At 39.2% G+C, this 8,916-nt stretch overlaps 1 long non-coding RNA gene across 1 annotated transcript in view; it reads left to right on the top strand.

Moving 5' to 3' along the window:
- The window catches only part of LOC309496765, a 77,050-nt gene extending 69,557 nt beyond the window's left edge, over window positions 1-7,493 (top strand). Inside the window, exon 2 of the long non-coding RNA XR_014205231.1 lies at window positions 6,758-7,493. This is a non-coding gene — a long non-coding RNA (uncharacterized lncRNA). The remainder of the gene's footprint in view (window positions 1-6,757) is intronic.
- Window positions 7,494-8,916: the final 1,423 nt, after the last annotated feature.

Below are 8,916 nucleotides of genomic sequence, written 5' to 3'. Positions count from 1 at the left end.
TTGAACACCATTGAAGACAATGTTAGTATCTGTTAGATTTAGTAGTAGGGGGGAAATGGTTACATTTTAGTTTTTTTCCGCTATTTTCGTTTTCCGGGTTTAAAATCTTCATCGTGTCCACATCACAGGTACTTTGATGACTCATCGGTGTCTCATAATTATTCGTGTACTGAGTTTTCTTATCCAATGAGAAGACACTTGCTCTTTATTATTCATGACACCACGTGGAACTTTCCAATGACAGACATGTCAAACTGTGATATCGCGTACTCGTAGTAGATGAGAGAGGCAATGATGGGACGCGCGTTTGTTTTCATGGTCCAAAAGTTCCAGTGCATCTTTCCCCGCGATGCTGCCAGTGCTAGACTAACCCTAACCCTAACCCTAACCCTAACCCTGGCCATCAACCACGGACACATCTAAACTATGTGTGTGTAGCAACCACTCAACTGGAGAATGGTGGACTTCGGCCTTGTACAGCAATGCAGGTTTCGTCTTGCGAGTGATGCGGTCCTGAGGACTTTACTATCGCTTCAGAGGTGTGTGTGCGTGCGTGCGTGTGTGTGTGTGTGTGTGTGTGTGTGTGTGTGTCTAAAATGTAACTCTGACCGTTTTACATGCCTTTTGTAAAATAATCACTCTTTATTAAAATGTAGATATTTCGATAATACCTGAATTGTATGGAACGTATGCTTAATTTGTGCAAATTTCTATGTCACTGCCCATCTTTATTATGTGGGTTTAGGGGGCGCGTAGACAGAGCCGATCCGCCCTATACGCACACTACGCAAGCTGCGTAGGGCCCCGCAAATTACTCAAGGCCCCGCCTCCCCCTCGTGTCAAAGCGCGTCAATCAAAGATTACAACATCGTTGAGACGTGAGAAAATGAAGCGGAACTATCCTTCTGGTCACGAAGAAAGAGGAAAAAACACTATGCGAGTGAATTGTGGGAACAGCAATCAGGTAGACTGAGTTTGCTTGTTTATAAACTGCAGCTGGGAAAAGATAACCGCGTCGCACGTTAACATGCGTTCATATGCGCGTGCACGAAATGAAACGCGCACTTTCCAAAATTAACTACAATAGCGGGATGACAATCCTCATTGTAGGCGTAGGCACACATACTTTTAAAACAAGACAATGATCATCTACTCTCCAAGTCAAGGTTAAGTTACAACTCTGCCATGCCAGATGGAAAACAATGTATTGGCTTTATAGGATATTGCAATTAAGATGCTGATTGACTGGACATACTGGTCAATATGGATGCACATCCCTCAGTAAATAATAACCTTCAAGTATTAAGTATTGCTGTTATCATTTAAAACACAGTGACATGCTGTGGCAATTTTAGCTACTTTTATTCATTCACAGCACAGGATGCATTTGTGATTTCAAGAATTCAATTTGTTCTATTTGAAGTGTGAATACTTAATATTTTACTAGTAACACTGTCTATTTCTGATATCAGGAATTACCTTTATTATATTACCTTTATAATATTATTACTCAGCAAGTAAACAAAAGCGTAAATATCTACGTAATAAAATACAAATTCTGATATTGGGGTTCCAATCATGCACTGAACCTTGATTAATTAACAAGGTTAATTCTTCACTGTTTTCCAGCTGTATTTACAGTTTTATCTTTGCTTTTGTTGTCAGGATTAGTAACTTGCCATTTTGTGACATTTGGAGTTCATTTTCTATCAAATGTTATTGGCATTGTGTATTGTCTACAAGTATTGAGGTCTCTGCATTCACATTATGCTTAACATCTGACATGTAGATATGGTGTCTCGCAAAAATATCTGTAGTATAAAGTACATGGATTTCCCAAGTAAAGCACATACCATAAATGTGTGGTATAATTTAATATTATATTGTTTGAGTGAAATGTAATGCAAAGGAAATTTCAACTAAATTGATACTACCCAACCTTTTACTAGCCAAGTTAAAATACTTTCACCTAACTTAGTTAAGTAACGTATACTTAATTCCATATGTGAAATTAACTTAAAAAATATGCATGTAAAATAAAAAAAAAGAAGTAAATTTTACTTATTGTTTATTTAGTGTGAGTCAGGTAGGAGGGCCCCTAATTTTTTTTTGCTTAGGGCCCCAGGGAGGTCAGGATTGGCTCTGCGCGTAGATCTGGCGATGACAGGCCCCCTCCCCTGCCGTGCCACACCACACCCCACCCCACCCACTCCCCTCCCTCGTCTCACAGCCATCCACGCCCATTTAAGTTGCATTTTTCAAAAAGCTTGTGAGCTAGACTTGAGCTGAAAGAGGGGGGTTTCATGACCCTTCATTTGATGATTTTGATAATAACTAATAATTGTGAATAATCAAAAGATTGTTTTCAGTCGGATTCCGTGTCATAAATGAGGACATGCTTCAGACTTCCGCTGTTTTAGAATAACCTAGCAAAAATATTAAAGCATTATTTACTTTATGAATCTTTAAGTGTTGAGAATGTGTCTAAAACGAGGATTTATTAGATTTAGCTGAGAGGTGTCTGTGTGTGTGTGTGTGTGTGTGTGTGTGTGTGTGTGTGTGTGTGTGTGTGTGTGTGTGTGTGTGTGTGTGCGCGTGTGTGTGTGTGTGATGAGTCAGTGTGTGTGTGTGTGTGTGTGTGTGTGTGTGAGTGTGTGTGTGTGTGTGTGTGTGTGTGTGTGTGTGTGTGTGTGTGTGTGTGTGTGTGTGTGTGTGCGCGTGTGTGTGTGTGTGTGATGAGTCAGTGTGTGTGTGTGTGTGTGTGTGTGTGTGTGTGTGTGTGAGTGTGTGTGTGTGTGTGTGTGTGTGTGTGTGTGTGTGTGTGTGTGTGTGTGTGTGTGTGTGTGAAAATGCATCAAGGTGACATCAACTCTGTTTTTTCTGTGGTCATATTTATATTATTAACCGTGGTCATATTTTAATATTCATGTCTGTATAATGAGTGTGTTGCAGGTCTGTGTTTTACTGGTTGTTGTCTCCCTCTACAATCCCACTTTGCCACAGCTTTGTGTGAACGGCTAAAACTCAGGGTTCGTGACACTAAGGAATGTAAAAATGATTCACTCAGACTTATGTTTTCAAAGATATTAAAGAGGAAAACCCTGAACTCTCTTATCCTTCTCAGTTACAGGCCTATAACATAAGTATATGAATCTAAAAGTAGGCCTAATAACAGTCTGATAAAACAGGTGATATACCTTTTAATATGAATATCTTATTGGGCTTAACTGGGTGGGCATAAAAGGCATAGCGCTTGAATGGTTTAGGTCATACCTGGAAGGTCGGACTCTCTGCGTCAACTGTGGGAACTCTTGAGTCCTCTTCTGCACCTCTCTCTTGTGGGGTCCCCCAGGGCTCAATTCTGGGTCCTCTTCTCTTTTCACTGTATTTGCTACTGCTGGGCTCAGTAATTAGGAAGCATGGCATATCTTTTCACTGTTACGCTGATGATAATCAGATGTACATGGCGATTAAAAAGAATGACACTGTCAGTTCGCTAATAGAGTGTCTTGATGATGTTAAAGCCTGGATGGCTATTCATTTTTTAAGTTTTAATACTAATAAAACGGAAGTGATGATTTTTGGTGGTACTAATGGGACTCGTTCCGTTGAGTTGGGTGCTTTGGCCCAATATAATAAACCAGTTATCACTAACCTAGGGGTTCAAATCGATGCTGATCATAACTTCAACAGCCAGATTAGAGCAGTAGTTAAAACAGGCTTCTTCCAGCTGAGGAAATTGGCCAAAGTAAAGCCTTTTTTAGAAAGACGACAATCTGAGACAGTAATCCATGCCTTTTTTACTAGCCGGCTGGATTACTGTAATGCACTATTTGTGGGGGTTAGTGGGTCTTCTTTAGCTCGTCTTCAAATGGTGCAAAACGCAGCAGCACGTCTCTTAACAGGAGTACGTAAATATGAACACATTACACCCGTCTTAGCGTCGGTGTACTTAAAGTACTTAAACTTATATCTCTGAGTTATTACATCTCCACACACCCACTCGTTCTCTTAGGTCAGCTGATAAACTGCTCCTACATGTGCCCAAAACAAAACGTAAACTCAGAGGGGACCGCGCTTTTACAGTGGCAGCTCCAAAATAGTGGAATGACCCTCAGCCGGTAAAACAGGCCACTTCAATCACTCATTTTAAATCTCTTTTAAAAACTCATCTATTTTCTTTGGCCTTTAACACCAGGAGTTGACATTTTGCTTTTTATGGTTTTGCAGTTTATGGTTTGTTTTATACGTTTTGTTTTAATTTATTTCACTTTGTATTTTATGCTGCATGAGTTGTGTTGTTTTGTATATTTGTATTCTTGTGTACAGCACTTTGGTCTACTTCGGTCGTTTTAAAGTGCTTTATAAATAAAGTTTGATTGATTGATTAACTGGTGAAATATTAATATTTGTTATTATTATTTTTTAAATCCCACAACACTTCTTAAATTACGCTTCTTCTTTTCTTCTCTGACCTTTATCATAGTTTAAGAAGAAAGAAAGAAGCCACTCAGGTGAGAGGAAGGATGTGGTTTTAACAACTGCAGGTGAAAGAATTGTTAAATGTATATTAAGCTCTCTAGCGTAGTTGGTAAAAGATGAGATATGTGCTTTTTGCAAAATAGCTTTAACTGTGAAAAGTTCCCGGCCAGTTATTTGACCTTGTAAGGTATTGTTGCATTATAACTACAGCTCGTCTTATAAGTAAGACGGCCCCAGTTAAACCATATAAAAGGTTTGTTTCCTGTCGCCCGGGGCCACAGTTCAGGTGAAGACCTACAGTATACACATTTCTTGTCTTTGTATTATTCTGAAACTTTTTAAAGTAAAACTAAAACATTTTTTGGTGATTCGAAAAACGTATTAAAAAAAGCCTCAAAATAATTTTTGTCTAGAAGTATCTTTACTTTGTAGTTTAGATATTAATACTAAGCGAACGCCCAGTGAAACTGGATCAGACACCGCCGAGGACCCTGAGACATCTTCTAGCATCTTTAACCTGCAGGTAAGGGCAAGCTATGATTGTAAGAAGTTATGGGAATGTATTCACATTCCCTCATATTATTATATATCTGTACTTGTATTGTCTGTTGTCTTTTTTGTCTATTGTGTATTTTTATATACATTTATTTTTGAATGAACAATACTTCTCCAGCATTTATTAATCTTAATGTTAAAGGGTTAGTTCACCCAAAAATGATCATTATTACTGTCGTTCCACATTAATATCAGACCTTCGTTCATCTTCAGAACACAAATTAATATTTTTTAATGAAATGCGAGAGCTTTCTGTCCCTCCATCAGAAGCAATTCACACATTCAAGGTCCAGAACGATAAGAAAGACATCATTAAAGTTCTCAATGTGACTCCAGTGGTTTAACTTTAATCTTATGAAGTAGGGATGCACCGAATATTCGGCCACCGAAAATTTTCGGCCGAAAATGGCCCAAAAGTGCATTTTCGGTTTTCGGCCGAAAGACTTTTATCACCGAAACAATACGGCCGAAATGTTGTGATGACGCAAACAGCAGATACCGCGACCTGCACGTGCTTGTCTGAAGCAACATATCTGCGGTGTGGACGTATTTCAATCTGAGAGTGACCCACGGACAGCGATTTTTAAAACACAGACGTCCCAAGTCTTCCGGAAGTTCCGGGAGTCTCCCGCGTATTGATAGCGGCTCCCTGATGCCCGCAAATTAGTTTAAATCTCCCGGAATCGCGAGCGAGCATGAGCACGCATACGTAGCGCGCGCGCGGCAGAGAGAGGGAGCGAGAGACCTTGCGTGTGTGTGCAGAGCAGCCGTCATTTATCAGAGGTGTGTGTGTTTACCTTAGCTGTTTATGGTTTTTGCAACTCACGTCCATGAGCATATAGCTGCAGATATTAGTATGGGCTATGGCAGTATTGACCTAAATGCACTTTGTTTTTATGAGAGAACATTTCATTTTTAAACCTTTCTGCAGGCCAGTATAGGCTTTTACATTATTATTTAATGTACACATGAGTGGGGTCAAGTTAAACATTTAATTTTATACTTTGCAATGTGCTAAATAAATATTTGCATAAAATGTTAATTGATTTATTATTTGAAACTTTAATATTAATTTATGCAATGCCTTGATTATAGTAAAGTTAGTACACAGTCATAGCCATAAATGCAATGGTACTAATAATTGGCATAATTTATTTCGGTTTTTCGGTTTTCGGCCTTAGTTTCCTCTTTTTCGGTTTTTCGGTTTCGGCCAAGAATTTTCATTTCGGTGCATCCCTATTATGAAGCGACGCGAGTGTTTGTGTGAGAAAAACATAATTTACAGAAAGCTCTCGGTTTCATTAAAAAGATCTTGATTTGTGTTCTGAATATGAACGAATGTCTCACAGGTTTGGTACGACACGAGGGCGAGTCATTAATGACCTTTCATTTTTGGGTGAACTAATTCATTTACTTTTATTTCGGCATTTACTAATACATTATTAAAATCAAAAGTTGTTAACATTAGTTAATGCACTGTGAACTAACACGAACACACAATGAACGGATGTATTCTTAACTAGCGTTAACAAAGATGAACAAATACAGTAACAAATGCTCATGTTAGTTTATACATTAATGTGAACTAGTGAAAGCTTATGGTAACGTGTTTCTTTGTATTGCAATTAAACAAGTAAAAATGTACTTTTCTAGGATTTTATGGTTCGTGACAACAGTGAATCTGCAATCTGACATTTCTATCTTACAAAAATATCCCCAGATCATGAAAATGCTGTAATTCGTGGTCGTCTTGACTCTCACTCTCCAGACGGCTCTGAGTAAGAAGGGTCAGACGGCTCAGAGTCAGCAGCGCTGTGTGAATGATTACTGGAATCCAGATCAATATGAGGCCTTCCTTAAAAATCACCTAAACGACAAGATCCCCAAGGGTGTGGAAATCAGTGATTGGCAGACGTTCATTGACAACAAGAAAACCTGGAACAGGAAGACTCAGTCCTTCTTTCCCAAATCAGAATATGATAAAGTGTTAGGTGTGTGTTCAACAGGGGGAAAGATATATCCTAACACCGTGGACTTCTGCATCAGCAACAAGCGTATCAACTTCTTCACTGTTAAAGTCGATACTGCTAACAAGAAGGTCACGGAGGTCAACCAAATGAATCAACATGTTATTCTTGCCTGTGAAAAAGTCGAGAACGAATGTAAACCTGTTCATTTTGAGGGAAATGAAAATGATGCTAAACCAGATGATAATCAGCCAGACTGCAGTGGTTAAGCTCTGGAACACACAAGCTTTATTCCTGATGTTGAAAGTCTTCTGACCGACAGAAGTGAGGTTCTGGATGATGTCACTCTTAAGCTTTGCTTCTTAAATTTTTATCTAACCAATGTTGAAAAGTGAATTAATGTGTGGATGTCTGCAGATTACACACACACACAGCTTTCTGTTTGCCTTTTGCTTTATTAATATCATTAAATAAAGAGCATTAAAAAAATCTGGATGTTTTTCAATGAACACACACACACGCACACACACCCACACACTGACTCCTCACACACACACACACACACACACACACACACACACACACACACACACACACACACACACTGACTCCTCTCTCTCACACACACACACACACACTGACTCCTCTCTCTCACACACACACACACACACACACACACACTGACTCCTCTCTCTCTCACACACACACACACACACACACTGACTCCTCACACACACACACACACACACACACACACAGACTCCTCTCTCTCTCTCTCACACACACACACACACACACACAACTCTTCAGGACGTCCCGTTCGGGAAACAGATCTCAGGGAAGAGCCTTATTTCATCTCAGACGGGAACGAAGAAGAGGATGTGATTCTATTGTCCGTCAAACACACCAAATCTGTTCAACTGATGAACAAACTCTCCGTAAAGGAAAAACTCATGAAAGTTGTGATCAAACGTTCTTCCAGTCATTAATATAACGTTCAGTCAAAGTGATCTGGTCCAGAAACATCATTCATGGAATGTTTCTTCTGGAATGTTTCAGTTGGATGTTTGTTTTTAAATGTAACGTTTTTTAAATGTTTCTGGTTGTTTCAGAACGTTCAGATTCAAAAGTAACGTTCCATAATGTGTGAAGAATGATACAATGTTACTGTTCACATCTATTGGGCGTTTAGATGAAGCTGTGTAAGTGTGTGTTATACCAGCAGAGGGAGCCAGAGCATGTGTTCTCTGTTCAGCACTTCTGAGATCATGTTCCCAGTAACCAAACACTTCACACACACTACCATCCACTGCGCCATGTGACCTCGGAGTGACATCTTTTCTATGTTTTTTTTTACGTCCAGTTTCGGTCCACTGAAGGGGTTTTGTAACGCCTGGCGACGTCTTTTTTCGACGTCTACCGCACATCTACTGTTGACGTCCGTGGGACCTCCGTGTAAGGGTTGTTTATAGTCTAAATCGTTTGTGGACGTCTTTTCAACATCAAATTTAAACAAATTTTAGACGTCGTTCTATAACTGTAGTCCCATGTTTCAAAAGGGCGGAGGACATGTTTTCTGTACCATGTATTAACATTTATGCATTTGACAGACGCTTTTATCCAAAATAACTTACATTGCATTACACATTTACATTCCTATCAGTTCTTGCTCTCGCTGGGAATCGAACCCGTGACCTCGGCGTTACAAGTGACCAACGCTCTACTGTTTGAGTTTTTGGAAAATGATCTTAAATAATTATAAATAATCTGTATTCATATGTATTAATCATGTTGATAACAACAATGTTAATATTCGTAAATAAAAAAAATTACATATTAATCATGTAAATTTCCTGCACCTGTCATAGACGTCCAAATGACGTCCAAAATAATTAGCCAGTTCAAAGGTCAA

Source organism: Leuciscus leuciscus, assembly GCF_965113295.1.
Source record: "Leuciscus leuciscus genome assembly, chromosome: 4".
Classification (NCBI taxonomy): domain Eukaryota; kingdom Metazoa; phylum Chordata; class Actinopteri; order Cypriniformes; family Leuciscidae; genus Leuciscus; species Leuciscus leuciscus.
Note: the sequence above shows the minus strand (reverse complement) of the source record. Positions and strands in the feature narration are given on the sequence as shown.